The sequence below is a fragment of the Hyla sarda genome, chromosome 4, assembly GCF_029499605.1.
Source record: "Hyla sarda isolate aHylSar1 chromosome 4, aHylSar1.hap1, whole genome shotgun sequence".
Classification (NCBI taxonomy): Eukaryota; Metazoa; Chordata; class Amphibia; order Anura; family Hylidae; genus Hyla; species Hyla sarda.
The window spans coordinates 7,828,477-7,844,551 of NC_079192.1; positions in this window are offsets into that span (position 1 = coordinate 7,828,477).

The window sequence follows — 16,075 nt, forward strand, 5'->3', positions numbered from 1 at the left end:
TGGTAAATGTCACCCTTATTAATGATCAGCAAAATCTGTGGCAGAATCTCTACGTAACAAAGAATTTCCATGGATAAGATACAAACTCTTTGAGCTGATGCTCCAGAAGCAAATGACTTTTTTTTTGCAGTATTTTACTTAATGATTAAGCGGAGATAGGTTTTCAATATATATATCACAGAAATCTACATATCAGATATATGCCGTACTTGCCCGATTATCCGTACCTCCATGTCTAGGTATTAGATCTATGCTGGCCTTGCCCCATTAGGCTGGGTTCACATATGTCCAGCATCTGCACTTAGCATAGATTTTGGCGCAACTGATGCCACAACTGATGACAACGTGCATCAGTTGTCATCAGTTGTATGGTATCCATTGTCCATTGTTTCTGGATGCCGGACAGGGCATGTTGGGGGAACTTCCAGCATGTCCAACCATCCGGCATCCAAATTAATAAGCTGTATAATTTTGAACTGTCCTATTCAAATAAATGGGATCCGTTTTAGCATCAGTTTCTCTTCAGTGCATGCCGGAGGAAAACTATGCCGGACGCCTGATATATGTGAACCCAGCCTTATCCATATCTCCAGTCATGTCTAGGTATCAGATCTATGCCAGACTTGCCCTATTATCCATACCTCTAGTAATGTCTAGGTATCAGATCTATGCCGAATTTGCCCTATTACCCATACCTCCGGTAAAGTCTTTGTATCAGATCTATGCCAGACTTGCCCTATTACCTATACCTCCGGTAATGTCTAGGTATCAGATCTATGCCGGACTTGCCCTATTACCCATACCTCCGGTAATGTCTAGGTATCAGATCTATGCCAGACATGCCCTATTATCCATACCTCCGGTAATGTCTAGGTATCAGATCTATGCCGGACTTGCCCTATTACCCATACCTCCAGTAATGTCTAGGTGTCAGATCTATGCCAGACTTGCCCTATTATCCATACCTCCAGTAATGTCTAGGTATCAGATCTATCCCAGACTTGCCCTATTACCCATACCTCTGGTAATGTCTAGGTATCAGATCTATGCCAGACTTGCCCTATTACCCATACCTCCGGTAATGTCTAGGTATCAGATCTATGCCAGACTTGCCCTATTACACATACCTCCGGTAATGTCTAGGTATCAGATCTATGCCGGACTTGCCCTATTATCCATACCTCCGGTAATGTCTATGTGTGCCGATCTTCATGGTAATGCTGCTCCCATAGGAGTGACAGCTGGAATAACACTGAAAAGCAATAGCTGAGGTCTTTATATAATGTTATAGAACCATAAGAGGCGAATTCCCTTTGGGATAACAGCTGTGATCAGCGAAAACAAGAAGCCTAATTAAACTTACATGAATTTACTAACAAACAAGTCACAATAGAATATATGTGAGGTTATCCAGTGCTGCCATCCTACAAAACACAGACACCTAATCCACGAAAAACATCATTATGTGCAACGTATTTTTAGAATGAGTATTTATACATTTCTGAAAATTTGATTCTGAGTTAACTTTTTTTTAACTTTATTTAAAAAACTTTTTGTAAAATAAATAAAAAAAAACTAAATAAATAAGTAAATAAATAAATAATTTGTTTATAATGTAAATAAATACATAAATAAGCACAGTAACATTTAGTTGCCACATTCCAAGACCAAACATGTTCTAATTATCCTCTAACAGAAGATGTTTACGGGCTTGTTTTTATTAGGTACGTTCTTGTAAAGGGAATGCTTTTTTATAGCTTTTAATATTTTTTATATTATTGGTACCATTTGTGGGTGCATATGAATTTTTTGATCACTTGCTTTCCTTTTTTTGGAAACAGATTAACCCCTTAAGGATATGTTTTTATTTATTTATTTATTTTTTTGCACTTTCGTTTTTCGTTTTCCTGTTTGGCTTCTGGAAATCATAACTCTTTAAATTTTCCACTTACCGACCCATATAAGGGTTTGTTTCTTGCATCACCAACTTTACTTTGTAATGACATAACTGATTTTTACCACCAAATCTACAGCAAAAAAAAAATATATATAAATATAAATCTGACTGAGTCTAGCTGAAGCTGGGTCTGTATTCTAAAGTGTGGTATTATTAAGTGTTACATTTGAGAAGTTTTATAAGCAGAAGTTTAGAAAGCAGGAGTTGTAAGCAGGACCCACTGTAACTGTAAGTATTACACTCCCTTGATAAAAGTAGTTTTTCTTAATAGTTAATAACAGCTGTTTGTCACCAAGGATATGGACAGCAGGATTGGAGGTTTTCTTCAGTGCACATTGTGCCACATGTATACATCTCTGGAGCAGCAGCTTCAGGGTGAATACCGCTGTGACAAATGTGAGCATTTTGCCCACCTGGAAGCTCGTATTAGAGATCTAGAGGAGCAAAATGCAACATTGAGGGCGATTGACAATCTTACAGAGCAAGCAGTTAGTGGGGCAGAAATGGAGGTTGGAGAAACTAGCCAGGAGGCCCAAGTAGGGAGCTGGGTTAATGTAGTTAGAGGGACTGGAAAGGGGGCAAGGAAAAGGAAGGTCACTTCTGCTTCTGATCTCCCAAGTAAAATTGCCAAGTTGGGCGATGATGCGAGGGCCTCAGTATCAGAGATGGCAACCCTAGTGGATACTGGTCTCCCTAACAGCCGGGGGAACAGCTCAACTAGTAGTGTGGGGGATGGTAACGCAGGTAGGCCAAGACAGTTAGTTGTGGTAGGGGACTCTATAATCAGGAAGACGGATAGAATAATTTGTCGCCAAGACCACCTCAACCGAATGGTTTGCTGTCTCCCTGGTGCCAGGGTTCGGCATGTGGTGGAAAGGGTGGACAAATTACTAGGGGGGGCTGGGGATGACCCAGCTGTCGTGGTCCATGTGGGAACCAACGACAGAATACATGGTAGGTGGAGGTCCTTGAAGAATAATTACAAGGAACTAGGTGCCAAGCTGAAGGGAAGGACCTCTAAGGTTGTGTTCTCTGGAATACTTCCTGTGCCATGCGCATCGCAGGAAAGACAGCGGGAGCTTAGGGAGTTAAATGCATGGCTTAAGTCGTGGTGTGAGGGGGAAGGGTTTGGGTTTTTAGAGCACTGGGCTGACTTTTCATTGGGGTACAAACTCTATTCTACGGATAATTTGCACCTGAATGGAAGGGGGTCTGCTGTGCTGGGGGAGAGAATCCTGGAAGGGGTGGCTGAGTATTTAAACTAGGTGAGTGGGGGGAGGATAATAAAGCAAAGAAAGCAGACAGTGGGATGGATAGGTTAGAGAGGGGTCAGGACATAATGGCGGGTGGAGAGGAGTCCTGTGGGGGGAGGTTAAGAACAGTGGATAAGGAGATTCATGCGTTACAAACCAGCTGTAAAAATAAATGTAGCCCGAAAAATTGTAATCCCAATAATTCAAAAAATTCCATTAGCCCCAATAACTCAATAACTACAATAAGCCCCATTAACTCAAAAAATACCATTAGCCCCAATAACTTAAATAACAACGTTAGACGCAATAACGCAAAAAATCCCATTAGCCCCAATAACTTAAATAATAACGTTAGACCCAATAACTCAAAAAATCCCATTAGCCCCAATAACTTAAATAGTACAATTAGCCCTTATAACTCAAAAAATGACATTAACCCCAATAACTCTGAAAATCCCATTAGTGAGACTATATGTGTAAAACTTAATGGAAATGTAAAGTGTATGTTCACAAATGCCAGAAGCCTAGCAAATAAAATGGGGGAGCTTGAGGCCTTGATACTGGAGGAACATATTGATATAGTTGGGGTCACTGAGACATGGCTGGTGATATAGTTGGGGTCACTGAGACATGGCTGGACTCCTCGCATGACTGGGCTGTTAATCTGCAGGGGTTTACATTGTTTCGCAAGGATAGAATGAACAGAAAAGGTGGTGGAGTCTGTCTGTATGTAAGAAGTGGTATGAAAGTCAATGTGAACGATGCCATAGTGTGTGATGATTCTGAGGAGGTGGAATCACTGTGGGTAGAATTACAAAAGGAGGGAAATACTGAAAAAATTATATTTGGTGTAATTTACAGACCCCCTAATATCACTGAAGAGATAGAAGGTCGGCTGTATAAACAAATAGAGAGGGCCGCCCGGGCAGGTACAGTGGTAATAATGGGAGATTTTAACTATCCAGATATAGATTGGGGCCGGGGGTTGGCTAAAACTACAAAGGGGAGAAAATTCCTAAATTTATTGCAGGATAATTTTATGGGCCAGTTTGTGGAGGACCCAACAAGAAGTGATGCCTTGTTGGATCTGATCATTTCCAACAACGCAGAGCTGGTTGGTAATGTAACTGTGCGGGAAAACCTTGGTAATAGCGACCACAATATAGTTACTTTTGACTTAAAATGTAGAAAACAAAGACAGACGGGGAAAGCAAAAACATATAACTTTAAAAAGGCAAATTTCCCTGGGCTGAGGGCTGCACTACAGGACATAGACTGGGGGGAGGTGTTCTCAAATACTGATACAGAAGGTAAATGGGACATCTTTAAATCAACTCTAAATAACTATACAGCTAAATATATACCAAAGGGGAACAAATATAAACGATTAAAACTAAATCCTACATGGCTGACAAATGAGGTTAAAAGAGCAATAAACAACAAAAAAATAGCCTTCAAAAAATACAAATCTGATGGGTCAGCTATAACATTTAAACAGTACAAGGAGCTTAATAAAATCTGTAAAAATGTAATAAAAACAGCAAAAATTCAAAATGAGAGACAGGTGGCCGAAGAAAGCAAAACTAATCCTAAATATTTTTTTAGATATATAAATACAAAAAAACCAAGGACAGAGCATGTAGGACCCCTTAATAATGATAATGGGGAGGTTGTCACGGGCGATCAAGAGAAGGCGGAGCTACTGAATGGGTTCTTTAGTTCTGTATATACTATGGAAGAAGGAGCTGACATTGGTCAGGTCAGTGCTGGTAACACATCATATAATGTATTGAACTGGCTTAATATAGAGATGGTACAAGGTAAGTTAAGTAAAGTAAATGTAAGCAAATCTCCAGGGCCGAATGGACTACACCCAAGAGTTCTTAGAGAGGTAAGTTCAGTAATATCTGTACCCTTGTTCATGATATTTAGAGATTCTCTGGTGTCTGGTATTGTGCCAAGGGACTGGCGCAAGGCTAATGTGGTACCAATCTTCAAGAAGGGCTCTAGGTCTTCGCCAGGCAATTATAGACCGGTAAGTCTAACGTGCATTGTGGGTAAATTGTTTGAAGGACTTATAAGGGATTACATACAGGAATACATAGGGGATAATAGTATTATAAGTGATAGCCAGCATGGGTTTACTAAGGATAGAAGTTGTCAAACCAATCTAATTTGCTTTTATGAAGAGGTGAGTAGAAGCCTTGACAGAGGAATGGCTGTGGATATAGTGTTTCTGGATTTTGCCAAAGCATTTGATACTGTCCCTCACAGACATCTGACAGGTAAGTTAAGGTCCTTGGGCTTGGAAACTTTAGTTTGTAACTGGATTGAACACTGGCTCATAGATCGTACCCAGAGAGTGGTGGTAAATGATTCGTACTCTGATTGGTCCCCGGTTATTAGTGGTGTACCCCAAGGTTCAGTACTGGGCCCGCTGCTGTTTAATTTATTTATCAATGATATAGAGGATGGTATTAACAGCTCTGTTTCTATCTTTGCAGATGACACCAAGCTTTGTAGCACAGTACAGTCTATAGAGGATGTGCATAAGTTACAAGATGACTTGGATAGACTAAGTGTCTGGGCATCCACTTGGCAAATGAGGTTCAATGTGGATAAATGTAAAGTTATGCATCTGGGTACTAATAACCTGCATGCGTCGTATGTCTTAGGGGGGATTAAACTGGCAGAGTCACTGGTAGAGAAGGATCTGGGTGTACTTGTAGATCACAGACTACAAAATAGCATGCAATGTCAGGCTGCTGCTTCCAAAGCCGGCAGGATATTGTCATGTATAAAAAGAGGCATGGACTCGAGGGGCAGGGACATAATACTCCCCCTTTATAAAGCATTGGTACGGCCTCACCTGGAATATGCTGTTCAGTTTTGGTCGCCTGTTCATAAAAGGGACACTGCGGAGTTGGAAAGGGTGCAGAGACGCGCGACTAAACTAATATGGGGCATGGAACATCTTAGCTATGAGGAGCGATTAAAGGAGTTACAATTGTTTAGTCTTGAGAAGAGACGTTTAAGGGGGGATATGATAAACGTATATAAGTATATAAATGGCCCATACAAAAAATATGGAGAAAAACTGTTCCAGGTTAAACCCCCCCAAAGGACGAGGGGGCACTCCCTCCGTCTGGAGAAGAAAAGGTTTAGTCTAAAGGGGCGGCACGCCTTCTTTACCGTGAGGACTGTGAATTTATGGAACGGTCTACCTCAGGAACTGGTCACAGCAGGAACAATTAACAGCTTTAAAGCAGGGTTAGATACATTCCTGGAACAAAATAACATTAATGCTTATGCAGAATTATAAAACTACATCCCTTTCCCTTATCCCCTTACATCCTTCCCTTCAATCCCCTGGTTGGACTTGATGGACGTATGTCTTTTTTCAACCATACTAACTATGTAACTATGTAACTATATATATATATATATATATATATATATATATATATATATATATATATTTATGGTCAGGGCCTTTCAGTGCGTATGGAACGTACGCCTACCTAACCTAACATACCATGATAACTATAACCCTATTTCCTATCCTGTAACCAGAATGCCGGACATAACCTACCTTATCTAATCTGCGGCAGAGGTGTGCCTGTGCCGCCGTCGGGGGGGTACACCTTAAGTGGGCAAAAAACAGCATGCGTAGGGGAGTGGTATAATATGCCCTTGTGATACCAGAGCCTGAGCTGCAGACCCAGCCTTCAGGCCATGTTCCCAACCCCCTCAGCGAATATCCGATATTACTGTGGACATCCCTATAATGACACCTACCTCACCAGAAGCCCTAACTACCATCTAGACACCATGTGCATATTCGCCACCTGAACTTGCTGAATGGACTGACCTACCCGCTCCCTATCCTACTGTACCACATGACCCAGTATCCGTAAACCTAGTATGTAGTTTCCAGGATTATGGCCAAAACCTGACAACCGTAGGGAGCCCTAAAAAGAAACCCAAATGTCATGGGACGCAGAACATTACAGCTATATACTGCCGATACCACAAACTATTCCCTAAATCAACGACCATAACTATGGGAGAAAACAACTAACTGAACCATGTTAACATGTGTGCACAGGTCACCTGTAAATGATCACTTAATACCGGTATAACAGTCGTATGCTGCAAACGAGTCAGAACATACGACTATGCAGTGCATCCCACCTGAGAACAGCTGTCTATGTGTAGTGCCGTTACTGCTCTGAAAACGTGTCAGCAACAATAACCAAGTAGTATATCCCACCTGAGAACGTGTCAGGCATATCAGGTATATACCCCTCTATGTGTCCTGCTGCTACTGCTCGGGAAAACGTGCCCAAAACAATAGCCCAAATGATGTATTCCCCTGCAGACGTGGCAGGCAGTGTAAGAATATCCGTAACCTGTAAACGTAACCCAATTCAACATGGTTGATAATGCGCCTATGTGCCTGATGCAAATAACCATCACGTGTAAGATCCGTGCACTGTGGTTACCATGAAAGTAAGCACTATGCCTAGCACGTAGTGTCATACCCGCAACAATGACGTAAGCGTATGACTACTGTATGCAAAGTAAGATAGCTTGACGCAGACCCTATAACGGTGGTATGTTAACGTAACCTGACCTATTCATGAACGTAGAATCAGGACTAAGTAACCTGCTTGTCACGATGCCGGCTGGCAGGTAGTGGATCCTCTGTGCCAGAGAGGGATAGCGAGGACCGTGCTAGTGGACCGGTTCTAAGACACTACTGGTTTTCACCAGAGCCCGCCGCAAAGCGGGATGGTCTTGCTGCGGCGGTAGTGACCAGGTCGTAACCACTAGCAACGGCTCACCTCTCTGGCTGCTGAAGATGCTGATGATGCTGAAGAAAGGCGAGGTACAAGGGAGTAGGCAGAAGCAAGGTCGGACGTAGCAGAAGGTCGAGGCAGGCAGCAAGGATCGTAGTCAGGGGCAACGGCAGGAGGTCAGGAACACGGGCTAGGAACAGACAAGGGAACGCTTTCACTAGGCACTGAGGCAACAAGATCCGGCCAGGGAGTGCAGGGGAAGTGAGGTAATATAGGGAAGTGCACAGGTGATCACACTAATAGGTAATTGGAAGATTGGGCCAGGCACCAACATTGGTGCACTGGCCCTTTAAATTGCAGAGACCCGGCGCGCGCGCGCCCTAGGGAGCGGGGCCGCGCGCGCCGGGACAGGACCGACGGAGAGCGAGTCAGGTACGGGGACCGGGGTGCGCATCGCGAGCGGGCGCCACCCGCATCGCGAATCGCACCCCGGCAGGAGGCGGGACCGCAGCGCACCCGGTCAGTGGATCTGACCGGGGCGCTGCAGCAACGGGGATGAGGCGAGCGCTCCGGGGAGGAACGGGGACCCGGAGCGCTCGGCGTAACAGTACCCCCCCCCTTGGGTCTCCCCCTCTTCTTGGGGCCAAAGAACCTGAGGAAAAAAAAGTCAATTTTTCCGTGAAGAGGTCCGATGCACATTAGGAGGGGTTCTGTGCGGAAACGCATGAGACTGGTCACAGGGACGTAGAACCTGTTGATAAGAGAGGCCAAAAAAAATTTTCCTGCAGATCCGGAATCCAAGGGGACCATAGTAGAGAAGGAGAAGGTAGAGGCAGATATCCGCACAGACACAGTAAGGCGTGGAGAAGCAGAGTTGACATCAAGAACTGTGTCACCTTTGTGCGGAGTCAGCGTACGTCTTTCCAGGCGGGGAGGACGGATAGGACAATCCTTCAGGAAGTGTTCGGTACTGGCATAGTACAAGCAAAGATTCTCCATGCGGCGTCGTGTCCTCTCTTGAGGTGTCAAGCGAGACCGGTCAACTTGCATAGCCTCCGCGGCGGGAAGCACAGGAACGGATTGCAGAGGACCAGAGGAGAGAGGAGCCGGGGAGAAAAAACGCTTCGTGCGAACAAAGTCCATATCCAGGCGGAGCTCCAGACGCCATCCGGAAGAAGGCATGTCAATGCGAGTGGCAAGATGAATGAGTTCATGTAGGTCAGCAGGAGTCTCTCGTGCGGCCAGAACATCTTTAATGTTGCTGGATAGGCCTTTTTTAAAGGTCGCGCAGAGAACCTCACTATTCCAGGACAACTCGTAAGCAAGAGCACGGAACTGAATGGCGTACTCGCCAATGGAAGAAACACCCTGTTCCAGGTTCAGTAGGGCAATCTCGGCAGAAGAAGCTCGGGCAGGCTCCTCGAAGACACCACGGACCTCAGCGAAGAAGGACTGGACTGTGGCTGTGGCAGAATCATTGCGGTCCCCATCAAACTTGTCCGGCAGGGACAAGCAGGGGTTAGGAACGGCCGGTTGCTGCGGAGGAGTTGCAGGAGCCGGCGGAGGAGATGGTTGTTGCAGCTGTAGCTGTGACTGAAGTTGCTGTATCTGCGGCAGCAGCTGCTGTGACTGAAGTTGCTGTATCTGCGGCAGCAGCTGCTGTAACTGTGAGTGAAGACGCTGTGTCTCGGAGATCAAGTATGCCAGCTGTTGATCTCGTTGGGCGATCTTTCCGCCAAATTTGTCCGGCAGGGACAAGCAGGGGTTAGGAACGGCCGGTTGCTGCGGAGGAGTTGCAGGAGCCGGCGGCGGAGAAGGTAGTTGCAGCTGTAGCTGTTGCTGTATCTGCGGCTGCAGCTGCTGTATCTGTGACTGAATACGCAGTGCCTCGGAGGTCAAGTATGCCAGCTGTTGATCTCGTTGCGCTATCTGTTGCGACTGCTGGGCGATCTGACGAGCTTGCTGGGCGACCAGCGTAGGGAGGTCAGCGACAACTGGCAGAGGAACTTCAGCGGGATCCAGGGCCGGATCTACTGTCACGATGCCGGCTGGCAGGTAGTGGATCCTCTGTGCCAGAGAGGGATAGCGAGGACCGTGCTAGTGGACCGGTTCTAAGACACTACTGGTTTTCACCAGAGCCCGCCGCAAAGCGGGATGGTCTTGCTGCGGCGGTAGTGACCAGGTCGTAACCACTAGCAACGGCTCACCTCTCTGGCTGCTGAAGATGCTGATGATGCTGAAGAAAGGCGAGGTACAAGGGAGTAGGCAGAAGCAAGGTCGGACGTAGCAGAAGGTCGAGGCAGGCAGCAAGGATCGTAGTCAGGGGCAACGGCAGGAGGTCAGGAACACGGGCTAGGAACAGACAAGGGAACGCTTTCACTAGGCACTGAGGCAACAAGATCCGGCCAGGGAGTGCAGGGGAAGTGAGGTAATATAGGGAAGTGCACAGGTGATCACACTAATAGGTAATTGGAAGATTGGGCCAGGCACCAACATTGGTGCACTGGCCCTTTAAATTGCAGAGACCCGGCGCGCGCGCGCCCTAGGGAGCGGGGCCGCGCGCGCCGGGACAGGACCGACGGAGAGCGAGTCAGGTACGGGGACCGGGGTGCGCATCGCGAGCGGGCGCCACCCGCATCGCGAATCGCACCCCGGCAGGAGGCGGGACCGCAGCGCACCCGGTCAGTGGATCTGACCGGGGCGCTGCAGCAACGGGGATGAGGCGAGCGCTCCGGGGAGGAACGGGGACCCGGAGCGCTCGGCGTAACACTGCTTAAAATAACGTACGTGTACGGAGACCTTTACTGGGTACCCGAAACAAAAGGGCAGATAAGCATCGCGTCATGCAAGTAGTAACTTATACGTCGAATGCTCGAACTTATGTAGCGCATGTGCCGCAGCAAATGCTATGATAGTAAGCGAAATTACGTAAGGTATACATACCCATATTATATCAACCAGACTCAGTTCACCCGTAAATGATCACTTTAATATCGATATGGCAGTCGTATCCTGGAAACATGTCAGAACATACGACTATACAGTGCATCCCAACCTGAGGACGTGACGACATAACAGGTATACAGCTGCCTATGTGTGGTGATGTTATTGCTCTGAAAACGTGTCAGCAACAATAACCAAGTAGTATATCCCACCTAAGAATGAGTCAGGCATATCAGGTATATACTCCTCTATGTGACCTGCTGCTATTGCTCAGGAAAACGTGTCCGATACAATAGCCCAAATGATGTATTCCCCTGCAGCCGTGGCAGGCAGGCTGAGAATATCCACAACCTGTAAACGTGACATGATCCGAAATGGTTGATAATGCTACTCAGTAACATGTGTCTAAACACAATGTACCATAGACACCTATGCTTACCACAGTGTGAAAACATGATCCAGTTATACTATAGCCTGATAAGCATGTAATACCGTATGGAAGCCTACGGGAGTGTGTAAATTATATGGAAATTAATCGCATTGATCGTATGGAACACCACGTGTTATGCCGTGTAAACACATAAGCGTAGAATCACGTGGAAACCTGAGCGTGTACCACGTATGGAACATAAGCGTGCTGTACCATATGGTGAACAATAGTATGCCGTGCCATATGGAAATATGGATGAAATATTGTAAGGAAACATCAACGTTTTAACCCATTTGGACACCTAAGAGTCACAACATATGAAACATAATCGTGTTATCCTGTATGGAAACTGAGCGTGTAACTGAATAAACGATCGTGTATACTATACGGAATATGCAATCGCGTACACCGTAATGGGACAATACAATCGTGCCTACTATCAGAAGATACAAGCATGTAATCCGTATGAAAACTGCAATCGTGTATACTGTACAGACAATACCATCATGTATACTGTACGGAAAATACTATTGTGTATACTGTATGGAAAATACAAACGTGTATACTATGTAAAAGCAAGAGTGTATACTGTACTGGAAATACAAGCGTGTGTACTGTACTGGAAATACTAGAATGTATACTGTACTGGAAAAACGAGCGTGTATACTGTAATGGAAATACGAGAATGCATACCGTACAGAAAATACAATCGTGTATACTGTACGGAAAGTACAAACGCGTATACTGTACAGAAAAACACAAACGTATATAGTACAGAAAAATACAAACATACTAAATTGAAAAGTAATCGTGTATACAGTACTGGAAATACAAGCGTGTATACTGTACTGGAAATACTAGAACAACTACAGTACTGGAAATACTAGCGTGTGTACCGTATAACAATATAAGCGTGCATACTGTACTGGAAATATGATCACGTACACTGTACTAGAATATGAGCATGTACACTGTGTGATAGAGTGAGCGTGTATACTGTGTAAAAATACAAACGTGTGTACCGTGTGAAACACCAGCGTAAATATTATATGAAAACACGAGCATATATATTGTGAGAAAACCCGAGCGTGTAATCTCTGGAAAAATGCAAGCGTACCTACCATACGGAAATACCAGCATGTATACTATATGAAAATATAAGCGCGCGTACTGTGTGCATATACAATCGCATACTCCGCATGCAAACACAATCACACATTCTATATGAAAACAAGCGTGTAAACTGTATGCAAATACAAGCATATATACTGTATGCAAACAAGCGTGCATTCTATCTGGGTGATACAAGCGCCTACACTGTAGGGAAACACAGCGTATATCCTGTATGAAATCCCAGCGTGTTCGTGAAAATACAAGCGTGTCATACTGCATGAAAATATGCATGTCATACTGCATGAAATTACAAGTGTGTCAAACTGTATAAAAAATACAAGCGTGTCATACTGTATGAAAATACAAGAGTGTCATACTGTATGAAAATACAAGCGTGTCATTCTGCATAAATTACAAATGTGTCAAACTGTATTGTATGAAAATACGAGCGTGTTGTACTATAAGGACAATGCTAGTGTGTATACTGTATGGAGAATACGAGTGTGTCTACAGTATGGTAAATATGAATGTGTATACTGTGTGGGAAATACCAGCGTGTATGCTGTATGGGAAATATGAACGTGTATACTGTATGAAAAAATACCAGCATGTATACAGTAAAATGTATACATGTATAAAAGGGGCGAGGACCCCGGTAAAAAGACTGGGGGCGCTGGAACCGAGGCCGGGGCTGACCGAGGGTGCCCTCCGTGCTCCGGCTTACCTCCGGAGAGAGGGCTTAAGCGGACATCGCCACCCCGGCCAGCCCCGGCCGCTTACCGTTACCCTAAAGACCGGAACTCCTGCTTGTGAGCTGATCCCCAGTCACGTGACGTACAGCGTGACGTCCAACGTGCCCCTGAACCTGCACGTGCTGGTATTTATACCACCCAGGCCCCTCCCATAAACCCAGGTTGTCATTCAACCTTTCACATATTGTGGGAAGAGATTGAAAAAAAAAAGTGTTTTGACGCATTGCACTTTTAATGTCATATCTATTATGGACATCCATACAATTAGAACGAGATACCCAACTAGTATGTTTAAAGTTTTCCCGACACATTCTGGCACATCGCCGCAAATCACCGGTCTGAATTGATTGAATTGATTGATCTGTGCCGATTTCGTTCCACGCCGCTCGCTGGGTGGGAATCGGACCGGGATGCCTGCTGAAATCAGTCATCAGGCATCCCGACACATCGCCCATATTGGCGATTGCCGCAGATCGCCGATCAATTCAGACCGGCGTTCTGCGGCGATTATGGGTCATTCGGGTCACATGTGACCCCATGATTCAGAAACGGAGGATGATCAGTGGTGTAATATACACCACCGATCATCCCTGTGTACTGTCCTGGGAGGTGGCAGTTGTGATTGGGCAGTCATAGTGACCGCACCAATCACAGTGTATGAGGAAGGGGGAGGAGAGCATTTTGCACTGTTCTGATCAGCACCATTTTTTGTCTGATGCTGAGCAGGGGGGAGCCCCATACTGCATCTCCCCACTGACAGTCCTAAAAGTGCCCCCTGGCACCCATTTTGTGCCCCTTGGCACATTGGATTGCAGGGACAGCTTTTTCTTAGGAGTAAAAAAAAAAGATATATATATTTTTTCAGCGCACCATCTGTAGGAGTTTGTGGGTCCACAGCACCTTTAGCTTTGTCTGCCCCAGCATTTTTTGGGGTGCAGACTTTTTTTTTGCTAACTGTGTGGCTGACCCTCTTCCGTATAAAACAGTTGCCCGCCACCGTTAGCTAAAGCCCACCCACCGCTAATCAGTCCCGTAGTACTGATCAGCGTTTTTTGTGGTGCAGGCGTTTTTTTGGGGGTTATAGCATCTTTTTTATTTTATTTTTTGAACCTGTGCCACCAGTAGCAGGCCTGTGCTGTGTGCGGCCTGCCCCACCGCTGTAAGTGATTTATCATTGATCAGCGTATTTTGTGGGTTTAGGCAGGTGCTTATTTTTTTCCGGTTTTAGCATTTTTTTTTTTTTGGGGGGGGGGGTTTGTGTGGGGGTCTGTGTATGTGCCACCAGCCACTGTTCTTGGCTGGGTGGCCGGACCCCCCACTGACTTCTGCTCCCCCTGCTACCACCAAGCGCTAATCAGCACACACACCACTGATTAGGGAAACACTTTTTTTTTTGGTGCAGGGCTTTTTGCGCTAGAAGACCTTCATTATTTTTTCCTCGTCCTCCTCCCCATCCTCTGATGATGAGCTACCAAGGAGGCTGGGACGTCGCCATGCGAGCCCACAAACCTCCTCTGCTCCTGACCCTGTTCCCCATGCTAGTATGAGTACCCCTGGCGCTCATACTAGTCAAACCCCCCAGCCAAGTTTACTGGTTCCTAGTACCGGTGAACCTGTCTGGACTAAGCAAGCGAACTATGAGCCCATGATTACTGAGTTTGTTGGCGACTCAGGAATCAAGATTTACATTGTCGGGTTCTCTGAAATGGACTTTTTTCGTTTTTTTATTTTTTTTTATTTTTTTGTCAATCTTATGGTTGAGCAGACGAACCTGTACGCCCAACAATTCGTCGCCGCAAACCCTGATAGGGAAGGGAGAGAGATTGAGAGAGAAAGTTAAATTTTGGGTGTATTACAGCAGCGATTCACCTCAAGCCTAAATCCAGCCTAGAAACACTGATAGGGAAGGGAAAGAGATTGAGAGATAATTTTGGGTGTAGTACACAGAGACTGTGCTGCAACACTGGTGTGTACAACAACTGAAAAGCTAATAGTAGCCTGCCAGTTATGGTGAGCAGAGCACTAAAAGCCACAATCACCTGCTATTAGTGCCTAATACAGATTGCGTAGCGGAGCGTATTGTCCTCTATTAAGTGTAACCTGTTCATAGGTGGTGTACTATTTTGTTCCTGTTAAAGTCTTAAGGGCCTAGTTACTGTGAAAAGCCAGCCAAAAGTACACACCTGCTGGTGTTGTAGACAAATACTGTTTTAAGCGTAGTGGAGCGTATCGTACTCCCCTCATAAGTGCATACCACGTACGTACATCTACGTGGTGTACCATTTTGTTCCTGTTATAGTCCTAAGGGCCTAGTTACTGTGAAAGGCCAGCCAAAAGTACACACCTGCTGCTGTTCTAGACAAATACTGTTTTAAGCATAGTGGAGCTTATTGTACACCCTCATAGGTGCATACCACGTACGTAAATCTATGTGGTGTACCATTTTGCTCCTGTTATAGTCCTAAGGGCATAGTTACTATGAAAGGCCAGCCAAATGTACAAACCTGTTGATGTTGTAGACAAATACTGTTTCAAGTGTAGTGGAGCATATTGTACTCTCCTCATAAATGCATACCACATATGTTCATCTAAGCGGTGTACCATTTTGTTCCTGTTAAATACTTAAGGACCTAGTTACTGTGAAAGGCCAGCCAAAAGTACACACCTGCTGGGGTTGTAGACAGATACTATTTTAAGTGTAGTGGACCATATTGTACTCCCCTCATATGTAATAGATGTATCTGTTTTTCTTCCATGTAAAAACGTTCATTTAGGAGGCCCCCTCCCCCATCTGCTCTCTCCTATCTCGGCCCCCACCATCGTGT